We start from the raw sequence: 17,278 nt of genomic DNA on the forward strand, positions 1-17,278 counted from the left end.
AATACTCTCCAAGTCAATCAGTTCCCATTTTACTTTGCATAGCTTTCCTTGCATCTTCCAGAAACAGCATTGCTCTCCTGCATCCATAGTGTAACCTGGCCACCTTGCTTACCTGGAGAAGGTTGCCTCTCTGGGCCTGATCCTGGTCTATCTCAAGTCAATCTCCTTGCTTGCATTTTCAAGGACCCCAAGTGGCTTTGAGGTTGTTATAACATCACCCCCCAAACCAGGAATGAACCACATGGCTCTGAGTTTGCAATGGAAGCCCCAGTGCTGTGCTGTGCTGTGCTGTGCTGTGCTGTGCTTACCACGCTCTATGACTGATGAGGTAACAGTGTGGTCTCAGGATAGAATATGTGAAATGTCTCTCAATCCTACAGAGATGTTAAGAATTACCTGTGGGTCAGAAAATCATAGAGACCCTGACTACGGTCATAAGCCCTGTGGGTCTCCTAGGAACCTCCCAATGAGGGCCCCAAATTTACCAGCTTGAAACACACATAAATGGAGAAGCAGCAATTTGGTTCCAGGACAGCCCAATTCCCAACCTATCCTTTCATTATCCAGACACAGGGAATTACATGGGGGACAGGGAGCATCAGTTAAGAAGGTGACAGAGATACGTTTCAAAAGGCAGCCTCAGAGAACACTGGCTACAAAGGGGAAATGTCTGGGAAGAAACCCATGGGGAGCCACAGGAAGCTGGTTATGCATGAAGACAGAGCTCAGGGAAGAGCCATATCCTCAGCAGACATGATATCAGATCTCACCCCTGGGTGGCTTACCAAAGCTTGGTAGGCTAGCTTCTGTTTTTCTACCTTTATCACAGAAATGATCTCACATGAGAATTATCCCTGAGAATAAATAATGAACTTCCATCACCTTGAAACCCCCAAAAATGATGTCCAAGCACAAAGGCAAGTGGTGTGAAGGTCTCAGATCTTCAAAGCAGTGGAGACCCAGCCTCACCAGGATCGAGACCTCCTCCTTGATAACAGCACAACAGATCTCTAGTCATACACTGGCAAGCTGGGCTCACTTCCCTGAGCACCAAAAAGACTTCTCAGTCATTTGAGCAAATGCAACAAAGGCAGACGGGAAGCAGAGAGTGTGGCTGTGGGGCCCTCATCCTCTCCCCTCATCCAATTTACAAAATGCAAAATCAGCTCAAGCCCTGTTCCACTGTGTTGCAGATGCGTGTGGTATAGTCACCTCATCGGAGGCCATTAGAGTCCCATTTTTCCTCGAGTACAAGGGTTGCTTATCATTTATCAATATGAACCCAAGTGGAATAGCTTGATATTACAGCGCGCTCTCTGATGCCTTCTCTATTCCGGCGAGGCACCGCGTCTGTACACAGCATCTCTCATTAACCATTACGGCCCTCACAGGCCGTTACCAGTGAAGCACACCGACAACGCAGCATTGTGCTTCATTTCAGCGTTTCCTGATCACCAGGGGCCAGGAAGTCTCCAGAATGGCAGGGCTGTTAAATCTCGACTCTGGGTAACTCCTTGGGCCTCTACTGGGGCAAAGGTTGACAGTCAAACTTATCTCCGACAGGAGCCAGGAAATAGAAGTAAGGGACTTCATTGGTGGTGCCAGCCTGTGGGAGCTTCATTGAATTCAAAGATCCCAGCAGGCATTGCTGCCTTCCCACAGCTGGGTCCTGAATGAATGGTAGGGGTTGTGGGCAATGACAGAGCAAATATCTGTGAAATAAAACTGGGATCCTGGGACAGTCTGAAACAGCACCATCACCAAAGGGAAATAAGTTAATCAGTCTTCCATCGCGATGTCAAAATACCTGAACTAGTTAACTTAAAAAGAGGAAAGGTCTTTTTGACTAGTCTGTGGTCAATTTGCCACATTGTTTTCAGGCTTTACAACATAGTAGCAAGGCAGCACAGAAAACCTTTTTATCCTATAAGTCAGAGAGAAAGAAGTTGAAAGCAAGAAGGGCCCCATGGTACTCTGCAGCTGTCCAAAGACCTTCCAGCAGGCTCCACCTACCTCTTCAAGCTTCCTCCTCTGGATACACATGAGCCTTGGTTTCCAGAGAAGCCTTCAGTCTGTCGCTTTCCTCAGTAGCAATAGGTGTCCAGGGTAAATTCCAGATCTTTATCCCCAGCATGCTCCAGCTTTGGTGTCCTACCTCTCCATAAGTCCCTCCTGAGCACCTGCCCACACTGCTTCTCAGAAGGAAGTTTGATCAGCCACTTCCCAGCCTTCATTTCAGACCTGCCAGGTCTACACACACCCAGACATTAAGTCTTATTAAAGATATCTCACCATGACAACAGCGAGTTAGAAAGAGACCTCTGCCAAGAAAGATGGCACAACACACAATGTATTCAGTATGAGGCACACCTTAGCTTTGGAATTCTCATCTTATTCCGGCTAGGTTTATGGGGAGATCTTGTGGAGAGGCAGTGAGTTAAAGCCTCTGGGAACCCATAATGCTATGCTTAGCATATTTAATGTGGTTCTGACCTGCAATGTTTGCAACTTACACATAAATGAACACAGAAGGGATAGTCAGTGGGGGACAAAGACAGCATCTCAGGGTACCCGCACCAATGATAGCTGCAGAGAAGGAGCCAGGAGGTGTGGGGTGGAGTTTCCATGCAGTTCGTTCCTGGAGTTCTTGGCCAATTTATAGTTTCCCATTTTTCCTATCTCAGGAGAAATCAGTTGAGAAATGCGTGAGATAGAAGCCAGTTCTCTGACTCGTGTAGGAATCTGAGAGAAACAATCAGCCAGCTCGGCTCACTGATGAGAAGGAAGCCCTAGCAATCCAGAAGCTAGCAGGCCAGCTTTGGGAAGGGAAGTTGAGGGCCCATTTCCACCACAAGATGGATGTGTACATAATCCTGGTTCTTAGTATCTCCTACCACAGGCATGGGGCTGGCTTAAGGGCCCATGAGCTATTTAAGTCAAACAAATATCCCTCCATTTTTATGTGGACGGCCACAGTTTGAATCTGTAATGTCCCCCCACAGGCTCACTTGCTGGAACACTTGGTCTTCCAGCTGGTGGCTCTGTTTGAAAGACAGCGTAGCTTTTAAAAGTTGGAACCTGGATGACAAAAGCAGGTCACTCGGGTAAGGACTTTGAAGGTCGTATCTACCGCTGGTTCTGACACGGCTCTCCCTGCTACCCATGCAGCTCTATACCACCACGTAGACAAACCTCCAAGACCTGTGCCCATCACCAGGAAAGACCTGCTTCTTAAACCACGCCTGCCACATAATGCTCTAAACCATGAAACCCAAATAGCCCTTTAGCCCATCGGGTGGTTTCTAGCAGGTGTTTTTGTTGCATGGATGCAGAAGCGACCCCTCCATGCACTTCATGTACAAACCCTCTGAGCTCCTCAACACAAAAGTCCTGGGAGCAAAATAAATATTCAGATCTGCCATTTGAATAACTGTTGCTAGGTTTCCCTGTTAACCTCATTAGAGTTAAATGAAGCAAGTTTTCAAAATATTCACTAGAATTTTCCAGGGTTTGAATATTCACTCTGGGCCACAACTCTGCAAATACTTTGATTTAATGCATCAGAAGGCAGTAATGCCATGGAACGTGGGATCAGAAACGTGTCTACCGACTGAATTACCAAAAGCTGTGTCGATATCAACCGTACAGCAGCACCAAAGTGAGCATAGAGAAGTTGGCATTGATGGAGAAGGAAGAAAGCCTGGACAAAGTCATGATTTATCCTAGCAGCTGCTGACCTGGGGAGCCATCAGCCACCTGAGTGGTGATTCCAGAATGTCCAGGCATGCATGACCTCAGGGCAGCTGGCTCTCAGCCTCCCCCCATCAGACTAGTCATGGCTGTGACTTTGTGAAGCCCACATGACCTCACTCAAGGTCCTATCCAAGACCCACTGAACTCCCATCAGTTCCCAGTCCTGGCCTTGCTGCCTGCTGAGGTGTTTACTGGCTGTTGGGAAGACTCGGGGTTCACAAGGGGATGCTAAGGTGGCTGAAGTTGGCAAAGTGATACTCCCTCTGCCCCTGTCACTCTCTTCCTGTGCAACTCCGGTCTTCAGGGGTTTGCCTCTGGTTCTCCCCTCTCATGTGACTCTGAACCCCAGGTCCTTCCTTCCTTCCCCAAGCTGAGCAGAGGTAGTCACAGCTTCCTCACTCACTGCATGCTCTTGAGTTTCACTTCTGTACTGTGGGGAAAACAAACCTGTCTTCTTCACATGCATGGACTATGGAAAAGACCACAGCTTGAGGCACAGATGTAGCATCAGTGGGCAACACTGGGAGGGTAGCACACCCAAGACTTGCCCCGGAGGGAGGAGAGGTTGCTCCAAACACTGCAACTTTTCAAGAGAAGAAAATAGCAGATGAGTTTGTAGATGTGTGGTGTTGCAAGGCCCCACCTTAAAGGGAGTCCTCTATGGCTAAGCCAGACACTGTATTAATATTGTCTCAGCTGACTTGGCTGTCCTGACAAGCCAGCACAGGTGAGGGTGGAGAGGCTGATTACAGAAGCGAATGATTTATACCGTAGAGGTTAGACGTTTAAGGTATCTCTGGCTGACCTCTCTTGGATCTGCAAAAACAGAGAGACCCAAAGGAACTGTCCATCTCACCTCACAGTTGAACATCTCACCTCACAGTTGAGTCAGTCTCGTGCTGAATGGTGGATTTAGTCCAGAGGGGCACACAGTGAATGGCATATTTCTAACATAGAAGAGACCAGACACAACGACACCACATAGCCAGGGATAAGGGAGGAGGTCACATGAACCATACAGACCAAATTTCATCCTAAAGTGAGATAAGCTGGGTGAGAGGTCCATTTTTTCAGTTTGGTGAGAGAAACAGCCCTGTACTCTTGACACTGTAAACCCCATGTGTGCACCCCATGGGAAAGCAGAATTAGTGGTTCTGGGTTTACAGGTGACCCCAGTAGAAATGATGAATCTCTAGGGTACAGTCCCAGCATCCTAGACAACGGTGGTTACATGCAACTCATGTCTCACTGGACATGGATCCAGCACTTTATTACCCCAGTAACAGAGCCAGCAAGAGCAAAGGCAAGCAGGCGAAATCAAAGCTCCTTTCTCTGGTCTCTTTTATCTGGGCTGCCACTTGATCAATAGAATACACTGAAGGGAATCCTCAAGCTTTCCTGGACCATCTGAGTGTAAATCCTGCCCATCTAATGACTACACCTATGATGGACTAAATGTTTTTGAAAGAAAAATCCAGCCAGGCATGGTGGCTCATGCCTTTAATCCCAGCACTAGTGAGGCATAGGTGGGCAAATCTCTGTGAGTTCAAGGCCAGCCTGGTCCAGCCTGGTCTACAAAGAGAGTTCTAGGACAGCTAGGGCAGTAATACAGAGGAGAGAGAGAGAGAGAGAGAGAGAGAGAGAGAGAGAGAGAGAGAGAGAGAGAGAGAGGAAGAAGAAGGAGGAGGAGGAGGAGGAGGAGGAGGAGGAGGAAAAAGAAGAGGAGGAGGAGGAGGAGGAGGAGGAGGAGGAGGAGGAGGAGGAGGAGGAGGAGGAGGAGGCAGGTCATGGAGCTTCATGTGGTAGTGCCAGAGAGCCACTAAAGCCAGGCAATGAGTAGCAAAGTCCAAGTCCTTGTTAGGAGACCCTGGGAGGTCATTGAGTGAGGCTGTAAAGACTGGAAAGGTCAGGCTACCCACGCTCCTGGATCCCAGATGATTACATTCTTAGCCCAAGATGCTGAACATGGATCTATAGAATTCGGTATTTGCCATGCTGGTTTTTGGTCTTGCTTTAGTCATTTTTTTTGATATATCCCAATGCTTCCCTTTTCAAATAGAAATATGCCTTCTCTGTTTCGTTATGTGTTGAAAGTGTGTAAGTTGTGTGTTTGTATATTTGTTTCTTGATTTTTCAGGAGCTCATAGTTGAAAGATTGCCTTGAGTATCAGATAAAACATGGGCTTTGAACTTTTAAGCTGTTGAAATTATTAAGGCTGTGGAGAAGTTTTTCTTTTCTTTCCTTGTTTTGAAGTTGGATTGCATTTTGCTTTATGAGATGGACATGAGACTGGCATAAGGCATGGAAGATTGTGATTTAAAGTATTGTGTTTTGGTGTCGAGCTGAAATGGGATAGAGCTGAGCTGATTAAACTTACCTGGGAAGCAGGCCTCTTGACATGCTCGTGGGGGTATCTTCATCACTGTGGGCATCACCATCCCCTAGGTTGGGATCTTGAACTGTCTGAAAAAGAGAAAGGGAGCTGAGCAAAACCATCCACCTCTCTTTGCTTCATAACTATGGCTATAATGTGACCTTCTACCTAAAACCCCTCTCACTATGATTTCCCTGCCATGACAGGCTGTGTCCTCAAGCTGTGTGCTGGATTCAACCCTTCCTCTTATCTTCCTTATCCTCCTGTCAGGGAATTTTTATCACATTTGGAAAAGAAACTAAGGCAGTCTTCCTGCACTTGCATATCTAAACAGGGCTCCATCTTGAATCTTTTTTCTTTGGGGAGAACTGGATCTTATGGATGTGCTTCTTAAAACCACAGGTCACGCGTCCTTGTCTTTTTCTTGACGACAAATAGGGAAAGATTAATGCTGACCTCAAGGCTACATCTCCTCCATGTGCTTTGGATGAGGAATGTTGAACCCCATTTCTTTCCGAAGAAGATAGTCTCATCAGTGTGGGCGGTGAGGATTTGGCAGGGCTTTGGTGGAAGCAACTGGGATGTCAGCATTATCTTGAGCCTGTCCTGAGTAGTGAGAAGGAGCGAGCCTGAGGAGGTCTGTCTGTCCAGCTCCCCTGTTGCTCCTCACCCTCCAATGCCTCCTAATAGATGGCACCAAATGCAGCATGCTGCCTAGAAAGAGGCCCAGAGCCCGGGTGTGGCCTCTACTGGCAACCAAAGGAACAGCCCTGCCAGCCAGCCCTGAGAAGATGCAGGCACAAACTGAACTCTGATTGGATGCCCGAAGTGAGCCAGAGACTATGTGCAGGGTCATCTAGCAGGTGGCTATCATGAACTCTCGGGATTTAGGCCCCACCGCTCTGCCTGGTGCAGACAGGCTGGCTGGGGGCTCTGATCAGCTCCATGTCTCATAGGCGAGCCTGATTAACTTCCGCAGGCTGCCCTGTTCTCAGCCTGTAAAACTGCCTTTCCCACTGGCCCCATTCACGTTCTGCAGAGAAACGTCCTTTGATTTTTATCACAGACAGTGCCCCTTCCCCCAGAAGGAATCTAGGAGTTCTGGGAGGAATCCAGCTTCTACCAGACAACCGAAATCCAGTATTTTGTTATTGTTGTTGTTTTTTATTTTTGTCAAAAATGGATCAATTAAGGAGGACATACTTTTAACATGTGGTGGGTACTTTGCCCATTTACATCTAAGGCATGCCACAGTTGACCGGAGTTAGGGACAGAAGAACAGGTTTCCTCCTGGTTCGGTTCCCCATTCCTGACCTGCGATGGCTGAAATTCATTGTTAACTTGACAGGATCTAGACTCACCTAGGAGACAAGGCTCTGGGCCTGACTGTGAGGGAACTTCCGGATTAAGTTGACTCAAGTGGTAATGCCCACCACAAATAGAGGTGGCACCATTCCATGCGCTGAAGCCCTGGACTAAATGAAAATGAGTACCAGTGTTCACCCATCTCTGATTCCAGACCGGGAATGCCCTGTGACATCACTACCTCACACTCCTGCCTTCTTACCCTCCATCGTAATAAACTTTGCCCTCAAACTACCTCAAGCCCTTCCTGAAGCTGTTTCTGCTGAGTATTTTGTCACAGCAGTGAGAAAAGCAACTAAGCCATGGCCCAACCCCGGGCCCACACTCCAGAGGCAACAAGAACACCTTAAGACACACACACCTATCAGCAATGGCGGAATTCACCTGTTTCCCAGTATCCATGGTTACACACATTCCTGAGAAGCACTACTGTCTAACTCACCTAGAGACGGGCATCACAAAGGACATGGGGTGCCTTGGCAGCCTAAGCACTGACAAGACTCATTTCTGCTGAGATTGTAATGGTTGCCAACTGTGTCTTCAAATCAGACCATTTTTTACAAAGATGGTAATGGGCCCAGAGGCCCTCGGTGCAAAATAGAGCCCTCCGCTTTGGCCAGTTTTGCGTTGGTCCCAAAATAGCTGCCCGCTGGTCATCTCTCCCACGCTACCGTGTTCATCTGGATTCAATTACATCTCTGCATATTTCTGGGCCGCTGGTTTATCATGTGAGGATATAATTTAAGAGTGATCTGCACCTCACATTCCATATTTAGGAAAAAAATTAAGTCAAAAGTAATGAATGCCACTCGTCTCTCTATGGCCATGTGCAAGGCATTTGGGCCCTTTAAATTCTTTATTGAGGGCAGAGTGATGAGGCTAAGGGGACAAGAGGCATTAGTGGGTCTGTGCTCATATTACCGGGCCAAACCCTCCATTACCGTGGATCCCTGGATATTCAGAAAAGCTCCTGGCTCCACCCGGGTCTGAAATAATGTATCCCACAGTTTAGATGCATTTTCAATTTAAGATGTATTTTAAAGCAATTCACAATTTATAGACAACTGTAAATCAGAGCATTAAATTAATAGCATAATGAATATGGTGTAGCCAGCTTTTTGTAATGCAAATGAGTTTATTTTCCTTTATTTTATGTGCTAAACAGTCCCTGCACTTTTGAAATGAATAAAAATCAATGTTTTTAAAGTACTATGTCTCCATAGTAGATGTCAACAATCCACAATATCTTTGCACCAGCATGCAGCTGGAAAGAAGCAACAACTGGTCTCACACCTGGGTGAGGTTGGCAGCTGGTCATATAGCTAGGAGAGGGGAGCAGCTGGAGAGGGGAACAGCTGTTCATGCAGCTGGGAGAGGAGGGCACCTGGTCATCCACCTGGTAGAGGGGGACAGCTGGAAGGGGCATAGAGCTGTGAGAGAGGAGGCAGCTGGTCATACAGTTGGGAGAGGGGGCAGTTGGTCATATCGCTGGGAGAGGCAGCTCATCATAGAGCAGGGAGAAAGGGGGCGCTGGTCATACAACTGGGAGAGGGGGCAACTGGTCATACATCTGGGGGGGCAACTGGTCATACAGCTGGGAGAGGGGGGCAACTGGTCATACAGCTTGGAGGGGGGAAACTGGTCATACAGCTGGGAGAGGGGGTAGCTCATCATATAGCTGGGAGAGGGGCAGCTGGTCATACAGCTGAGAGAGGGGGCAGCTGTCATACAGCTGGGAGAGGGGGCAGCTGTCATACAGCTGGGAGAGGGGGCAGCTGTCATAGAGCTGGGAGGAACAGTAGCTGGTTACATGCCTGCACAAGGCAGCAGCTGGTCACAAATCTGGGAGAAGAAGCAGCACATCCCAAACCCGGGCACAGCTGCAGCTGGTCACACATCTCCTTTAGGTTTAGTTCCCTTCAGAGGGGGTGGAGGCTGATGCAGCACTTAAGAGGCGGGGCCCTGGGCAATCCGTTTGTTTCATAAGCAGTCACGAGGAAGGTGGTGAGCTTGGAGAGGAGTGGGGAGTTGGACCACTGAGAAACATGATGGACAGAATGAATGAGCCTTCCTGGCTTCCAGTGGGCAGCAAGCAGGGTGACGGATAAGGGTGGGTGATCCGTCGGGGTCCTTAGTTTCCAAGGCTGGGAGTTTCCACAGCCTGATATCAAATCCTCCTTGAAGAGCTGTCACCACATCCGGAGAAAAGGGTCCTCAGTGCGTTGCTGTGGAACCTTCCCTGCTTTGACAAGGTAGGCGCTAGCAGCTGTAACCTTCCCCAGACCTGACTGTACCCTCCCAGCATCCCAGCTGTTGTGGGAATCCCATTACTCATTAGAGTGTCAGCATGCCATACTGGCTGGTCTCCAGACCAGAGACCCTATGAAGCCTTGTCTCAGAGAACACTGCTTGGGGTCCCCACCTTCTCTTCCTGTAGTCTTAGCGGTACTGGTGGCATCACAGGGACATGCCAGAGCTCAGCACCTGGCCAGCACTGTTTCATGGGCACTGTGCCTGCTCTGGCCCTTCGTTCATCTTCCATTTTTATGCATATCAAAGAACATATGGGCATGAACTTTAGACCTCTAGGAATTACTGTCCTCAGACAAGATCAGGGAAGTCAGCGGCGTTGACTGGGTCCATGCTCCCTGTGTAGGACAAGCACTGGTGTCCACAAGTTCTAGTATTGCTTTACACGTGGGATGAGGCTCCTGTAGGCAGGAGTGCTCTTACATAGAAAGAATCAATAGTAGGTATTAAATAACATGTCTTTAAACAGAGGGGCAAGGCTGTGATTGACCCATTGTCAACAATGGAGCGGGGCTGGCAGGAGTTCCCCAACCTAGTCCTCACCAACTTCCCAAGACTCTGCTGTGAGCTGTGCAATCAACTGTGCTTAAAATAGACATGTTCCTTCCAGAACTCCCTGCTTGTGGTAGTTTGAATTGGACCCCATAATCGCACAGGAAGTGGCACTATGAGGAGGTGTGGCCTTGTTGGAGTGGGTGTGGTCTCGTTAGAGGAAGTGTGTGACTGTGGGGGAAGGTTTGAGGTCTCATGTTTGTGCAAAATACCACCCAGTGTCTTAGACATCTTTCTGCTGCCTGCAAGATGTAGGACACTTAGCTCCTCCAGCACCATGTCTGCCTGCACGCCACCATGTCCCACCATGATGATAATACAACGGACCTCTGAACTGTAAGTCAACCATTCTCTTGTAAGAGTAGCCATGGTCATGGTGTCTCTTCACAGCAACAGAAACCCTAACTAAGACACTGTTCTTGCTGTCAGCTTCCAGACCGGAGGGGACATGGCATTTCAGACAAGGCCAGATTCAAGAGTTCCATGTGGGTTCTATGTGCTGCGAACTCCCAGGTGGGCACCAGAGGTCTGGAAAACAAGTACCCTGACCAGCTGCCTCCCAGCTCCTGACAGAGGGCCAGCCTTGGCAACCTGCTCACTCCTATCTTCCATGAAAGCTTCCCAACCTCAGCTACAGCCATGGTGCTCCCTAGACCTGAGCACAGAGCGTCAAGGGTGGCAGGGATCTGGAGGTCAGTCTTCCCAGCATGTCCCCACTGTGATGAACCTGAAACTACCCCACACCTGGTGTGTGTGGCCTCCAATAAGACCCCCACTTAAGGTTTTCCCTAGGGGTCTCATTCAGTGCTGGGGCCCGTACCTTTGAAGCCCACTACTGTGTTAATGCAGATTTGTTCTGCATGGGATCATGTGATGAGCCTCCCTATGTGTAAGGGGGTGCAGCCTGTCAAAGCTGAGTAGAGCCCGGAGGTGGTGCTCGTTATGGATTTGTCTAATGGATATTCATTATTTTATTCATCTCCTTATCATGAAGCTATGCAAATAACTGTACCATGGCTCTAGTCCTAAGAAAAATGAATTATGAAAGAATGACCCAAGGGAGGAACGTGCCTCCCCAACCAGGATCACGTGGGGCAGACAGAACTCCTGGGCCACCTCTGATCTCCAAGGGTCTGGGAGGACAGAGCCTCTGACCTCTATGCAGCATGACAGAGCCGGTCACGGTCATTCCCCACAAATCCAGGTTCCCTTAGGCCAGAATATAGAGTCCATGAAACCTATGTGTAGAGTCTCTCATCTTTACCATTTGCTATGTGGTGGTAGCCACAGAGAGAACTGGACACAAGCATGCCAACAGCAGAAGTTCATGGATTCCAAGGATCCTCACCTGGATGTCACCTGTGCCTCTCCTTCAGTTGCTTCACACTGGGATCGCCTGGCCACAGAATTTGGTCCCCAAGATCAGAATCATTCAGACAATCGTGTGATTCCAGTATCCAGCATAGTACTGGACACTGCAGAGGTACCTGGGGGGAAAGATCATTTGTGTATTCGAGTTGGATGGTAACTGTGGGAAGGATGGGTTCTGGAGCTGGCCGTCATGTGGAGAGCAATCTCTCAACCCAGAACACAGGAAGCAGGCCTGGTGAGGATGCTGCATGGAGTGAGGGCACTCAGAGCCTCTCTGCCCACCCTGGATTCCTAAGTGAGCAAGGGTTCAGCTAGGGGTTTAGCTTAGGCCCAGATCTCCAGCACGGAAAAGCTTGTGGTGAAAATACACAGAGAAACTCAATGAATGGAAGGGCGCAGGGACTCAACCAATAGCAGCTCAGAACATGACTTGAGTCTCAGCCTGCTCTGTCCTTTTATGTTAGTTTGGCTTCCTCTCACTTTAGCTACATCATTTGTATAGAGGATGAAATTGGAACCGATTGTGTAGATGTGCAGTGTGGACCAAAGTGAACATCCAATACAAACCTCATAGTCGCCATGAGTCAGCAATGACCGTGTGCAGGCAGAAGCTGTGTGGCAGGACACACGTGTGCTGTAGGGGGGGTGTGGGGCAGGACACACGTGTGCTGTAGGGGGGGTGTGGGGCAGGACACACTATGTGCTGTGAAGGGAGGAGTGGAGCAGGACACACTGTGTGCTGTAGAGGGGAGGTGTGGGGCAGGACACACTGTGTGCTGTAGAGGGGAGGAGTGGGGCAGGACCCACTGTGTGCTGTAGAAGGAGGTGTGGGGCAGGAAACACTGTGTACTGTAGAAGGAGGTGTGGGCAGGACATACTGTGTGCAGTAGGTGAGAGCTATGGAGGAGAACACAGGGTGTGTAGTAAACAGGAGCTGTGGTTTCCATGCCCCTCACTGCTTTTGTTCACCGGGGCTGCCTGAGACCACAACACTGGCTGGCAATGTAAGCATCAGTCTGGGGTAGAAAGTTTGGGGCAGCAGTTGGCAGCATCAGTGTTTAGCAAGGACTTTCCTGAGGGCTAGACAGCCATCTTCTCACTGAGAGTTCCCAAGGCTGAGCAAGTTATCAGATGTTTGATGGACATGCCAGTCCTAACAAGCTGGAACAGCACCGCCACCTTTCATAATCACGTCTACTCTCCAGATATGACTATGATGCATCAGAGAGTCAATATTGAAGTAGGAGGGGACCAATGCTGGGTCTGGAACTCTCTTCCAGGGATGTCAGCTTTCCTAAGCTTTTGATGAAAGTTAGAGGATGGAGGATGCTTTGAGAGCAGAGAAAAAGAGATGGGGATGGGAGAGAGGTTGAAAGAGAGGGAGAAAAAGGAGAAGAGAGAGGGAGGGGGCAGAAGGAGTAAAAGGGATTGAGAAAGAAGGAGGGAGAGAGAGGAGAAGAGAGAAGGAGCAGAGGGAATGAAAGAAAGGGAGAAATGGAGGAAAGAGAGAGAGATTACCAGCAGTAGCCATACGGCTCATACGTTCAGGAGGTAAAAGACAGACCACGTAGCTATGATCCAGAAGCCTGACAATAGTGTGTGTGGTGGTTGACTTTAAATGTCAACTCGACAGAGAATTATAACGGGGAACTGCCATCATGGACTGGTCTGTAGGCATATCCATGGAGGGTTGTCTTAATCAGGGAAGACCCAGCCTGCCACGAGCAGCATTACTCTTGCACTAGTTAGGAAACAGAACTGATAGAAGGTGGGATTTATTAGAGTGGCTTGCCATCTGCCAATGGGGTAATCTAACAACGGGGCTGTCTCCCAAGCAGTAGACCGAGTTGTTGTTTAGTCCATGAGACTGGATGACTAGCATCAAGTCTGGTGCTAGAATTCTAGGGAAGTCCTAGAGGGCTGCCAATCTCCAGTCTGTATTGGAATCCTAATGAGTATGTCCCAACACCAGTGGAGAATGTCTCAATGGAAGCATCAACCAGCTTGCTAGTGGGAGTGAGGTAAAAAAGGCAAAAGAAAAAGCTTCCTTTTTTCCATGCCTTTTCATTTAGGCTACCACCAAAAGCTGTGGCCCAGAGTTAGAGTAGGCCTTCCCACCTTAAATTATCCACTTAAGGAAATCCCTCATAGGTGTGCCTGTCTGCCTGGGTCTCAGTTGATTGTGGATGTAGTGAAATTGACAACCAGTGTTTGCCATCACATGCGCTACACAGGGGTTCCTGTGCTGTGTGAGTAAAGATACGGAGGTGAGCACAAGCAACAAGGGAGCACACATGTATTCATTCTTGCTCTGGCTCTTGTGAGGGTACCTAGAGTTCTGCTTTGTCTTCCTCACAATAACAGGCTAGACTCTTGATTTGTAAGTCAAATAAATAAGCCCCTTTCTCCCTTAGGTGGCTTTCATTCCATCACAGTAGCTGAAATGAAGCTAGACCAGCATGTCTGAGGGTGGAAGTGGCTAGCCAGTGGGAGTCCAGGTGGGCTTTAAGCCAACCTGTGATTATCAGAAACCATGAGCCAGGTGGGAACAGCCAGGAAGAAGTAAGTCCCAGTTCCATCCACTCCGAGCCAGCCATGGAACCCACTATTTCATAGTGACCCTGACCATGGAGTTGCATGCTGGGAGGACCTCGGAACCCCTAAAGCTTAGGGCTGGTGATAATTTTACGGGCAATACATCATATCACACATGAGAAGAATTCATAACAGGGAGATGAAGAAAAACAATTTATTAATGTTAATAAATCCTCCAATAAAACTTCCAGGAGGACCTATGGTGATAAATTGAATAATTACGAGTGTAATTATGACTAACTAGAAGTGTAATTTCATGCTAATGCAATAATAATGACACAAAAGTGTAGATCATGAATTTTAACTGCTTCTTTATTTCACATTTCCACAAGTCTGGACCCAAAAAAAAAATCCTCTCAGAAATCTGATCAAATTATGGTTGACTGAGAAAGAGAAAGTGCTCTTGGATGAAATAGACATGGCTTTGATTATCTTTACTGGACTGCAAAATGGTCTCATGCTAATTAGGATCCTGAAGACACTTAGTGCTGTGAGCAGGTGACCACAGAACAGCCGTTTTCTAGTCAAAAGCCCCTGATGAGTGCAGCTCTCATGGTCTGGAGAAGGATGCAGTACCAGGGAGACGGAAGGGATAAAAGAAAAGCTACATTTTACCTTGAAAAACCCTTAGGAGAACAGGGAGCTCTGGGAGTGGATAGGGATGTGACTGCAGGAAGCATAGCTCCCCAGAACCCGTTAGATCCCAAGACAGCCCAGATAAGCCAGGCACCTGAACTGGACAGTGGACAGTGGAAAGGTAGATGGTTTAGGCAGCTCCCTGCAGGCTGGGCACAGGGCCCAGGCATCAAGATTTCATGTCTTGGTGTCTGTTCTAAGATCTCTCATTCTTGATGACTAAATAGAACACTAAGAATCACGCTTGAGCCAGGAAAGAGCTCCATTGTGGGCAAAAGGTTCTGCATGTCCCTGGGCTTTGAGAGAGCCACTTGCCCCCCCACAATGCATCAAAGGCCAAGCCCAGTCTGACAGTTCTTAAGCCAGTTATGTAGGAACACTGGGCGCATGTCCCTGACCCAAAGGACTCGGGAGGTTCTGCTAGGAGCAGTCCCATTGTGCGTGGCCACCTCTCCAGGTGGTCGCATGCAAATCTCTTGCCATGGGTCCATAAGTATTTAGTTGTTCCTGGTTCCGTCTTGCCCCTTCTACAGCAGCAGAGATTTCCTCCTCTATACGGCTTGGTTCAGATGGGAATGGAAGCCTCCACTTTAAGAAGTGGACAAATGGCACCCCACATTGTTACACTCCCCTAGGCACGCATGAATCTCAGTTGTCAGGCTTTCTCCCTAGGGTCCTCTCAGACTCATTCTGATGGGCTTGTGGCCTCACAGTGGCTCAGCTTGCTTCTCCCCAGGGGCAGGGATGGGAACTAATTTCCGTGTGCTGTTTGCTCTTCATGTATCTTCTCTATTGGTCAGCTTATGAATATCTTGTTCAGTTTTTGTTGGGTTGTCTTATTGAGTGCTGGGGGAGGGAGAGGAGACATCTACTCAAGGTCTGTGTGCATTTCCTCAATGGTACTCCTTCTCAATGCTTCCTCCTTATCTCAGCCCGTCTTTCAACTCTGCTAATGATTCCTGGAGATCAGAAGTTCCTTTATTTTAGTAAAGTTCTATCTTTCCATGTGTTTTTCGACAGATTTTACCTTTCAGTGATGCAAGGTTTTTTCCTACATAAAGTTACAGAAGTTTCAGAGTCTACCTTCTGTATTTTAGGCCCTGACCCATTTTTGAATTAGGTATAGATGGAACTCTTTTTTTCCCTTTCTGCATGTTTATGCCAACTGTCCCAACACACCGTGTCTTGGAAGACAACCCTTTACTTACTGAATTGTTTTCGCAGCTTTGTCAAAATCTTCTGTTCACATATGTCCGCATCTATTTCTGTACCATCTGCTCTGTTCTGCGCAGAGAGAGAGAGATCTATTTCCAACATCATCCTTCTCCTTCCCAAAGTTGTTTGGGATACCCAAGTTCCTCTGCTTATGGGAAGTTGGAGATAAACCAGCCAGTTTCTAGGAACAGGCTGGCTAGGACATCCTCTGGAGCCCAGTAGGCTCTATAGATCAGCAGAACTGACATTAGAGCAATTATGAGACTCTCAAGTTCATTATCTCTGGTGTCCTTCCCTAATTTCTCTGAGTGGGGCCAGAGAGATTTCAAAATGGGTAAGGTACTGGTTGCCAGGCCTAAGGACCTGAGTTCAATTCCTGGAGCCCACATGGTGGAAGGAGAGAACCTCCTCCTGCAAATTGTCCTCTGAGCTCCTTATGCATGCTCACCTGTGCCCAAACATGTTTCGTGTTTGATCATTCTCTCTCTGTCTCTCTGTCTGTCTGTCTGTCTGTCTGTCTGTCTGTCTCTCTCTCTCTCTCTCTCTCTCTCTCTCTCTCTCTCTCTCTCTGTGTGTGTGTGTGTGTGTGTGTGTGTTTGAGTCTGCTCCCTCTCCTCTCTCTCTCTGTCTCTTTGTCTCTCTCTGTCTCTTTCTCTCTCTCTCTCTCTCTCTCTCTGTCTCTCTCTCTCTCGGGATGGGGAGCTAAGTTACTGTAGGTTACTGTCTGCATTTAACACTCTCTAGCTTGTAATCTTACGCATTTCGTTTACTCTTCCAGCCTCAGTCTCCTTATCTGTAAAATGGGGTAGACACACTCTATGGGGTTAGGGACAAATAGAGACGCTGATTCTAATATAACTAGTTCAGAACACTGGAGTCAGGCCTTACCTCTACCATTTTAAGCAATGTCATCTTCCTTTGCCAAGAGCCTTTCTTCGCTAAACACTATGCTCATAAAGTCACAGGCTAGAAAATGCGGTTTGATGCTGAGCAGAAGTGTGGGTGCAAACGTCTGTCTTACTCTTAGAAGGATCTCATCATCTCTTTCGCCCCAACATTAGTTATGTTGAGCTCAGATGCCTGTTTTCAGCTTTCTGAGAATCTTC

The sequence above is a fragment of the Microtus pennsylvanicus genome, chromosome 2 (assembly GCF_037038515.1).
Source record: "Microtus pennsylvanicus isolate mMicPen1 chromosome 2, mMicPen1.hap1, whole genome shotgun sequence".
Lineage (NCBI taxonomy): Eukaryota > Metazoa > Chordata > Mammalia > Rodentia > Cricetidae > Microtus > Microtus pennsylvanicus.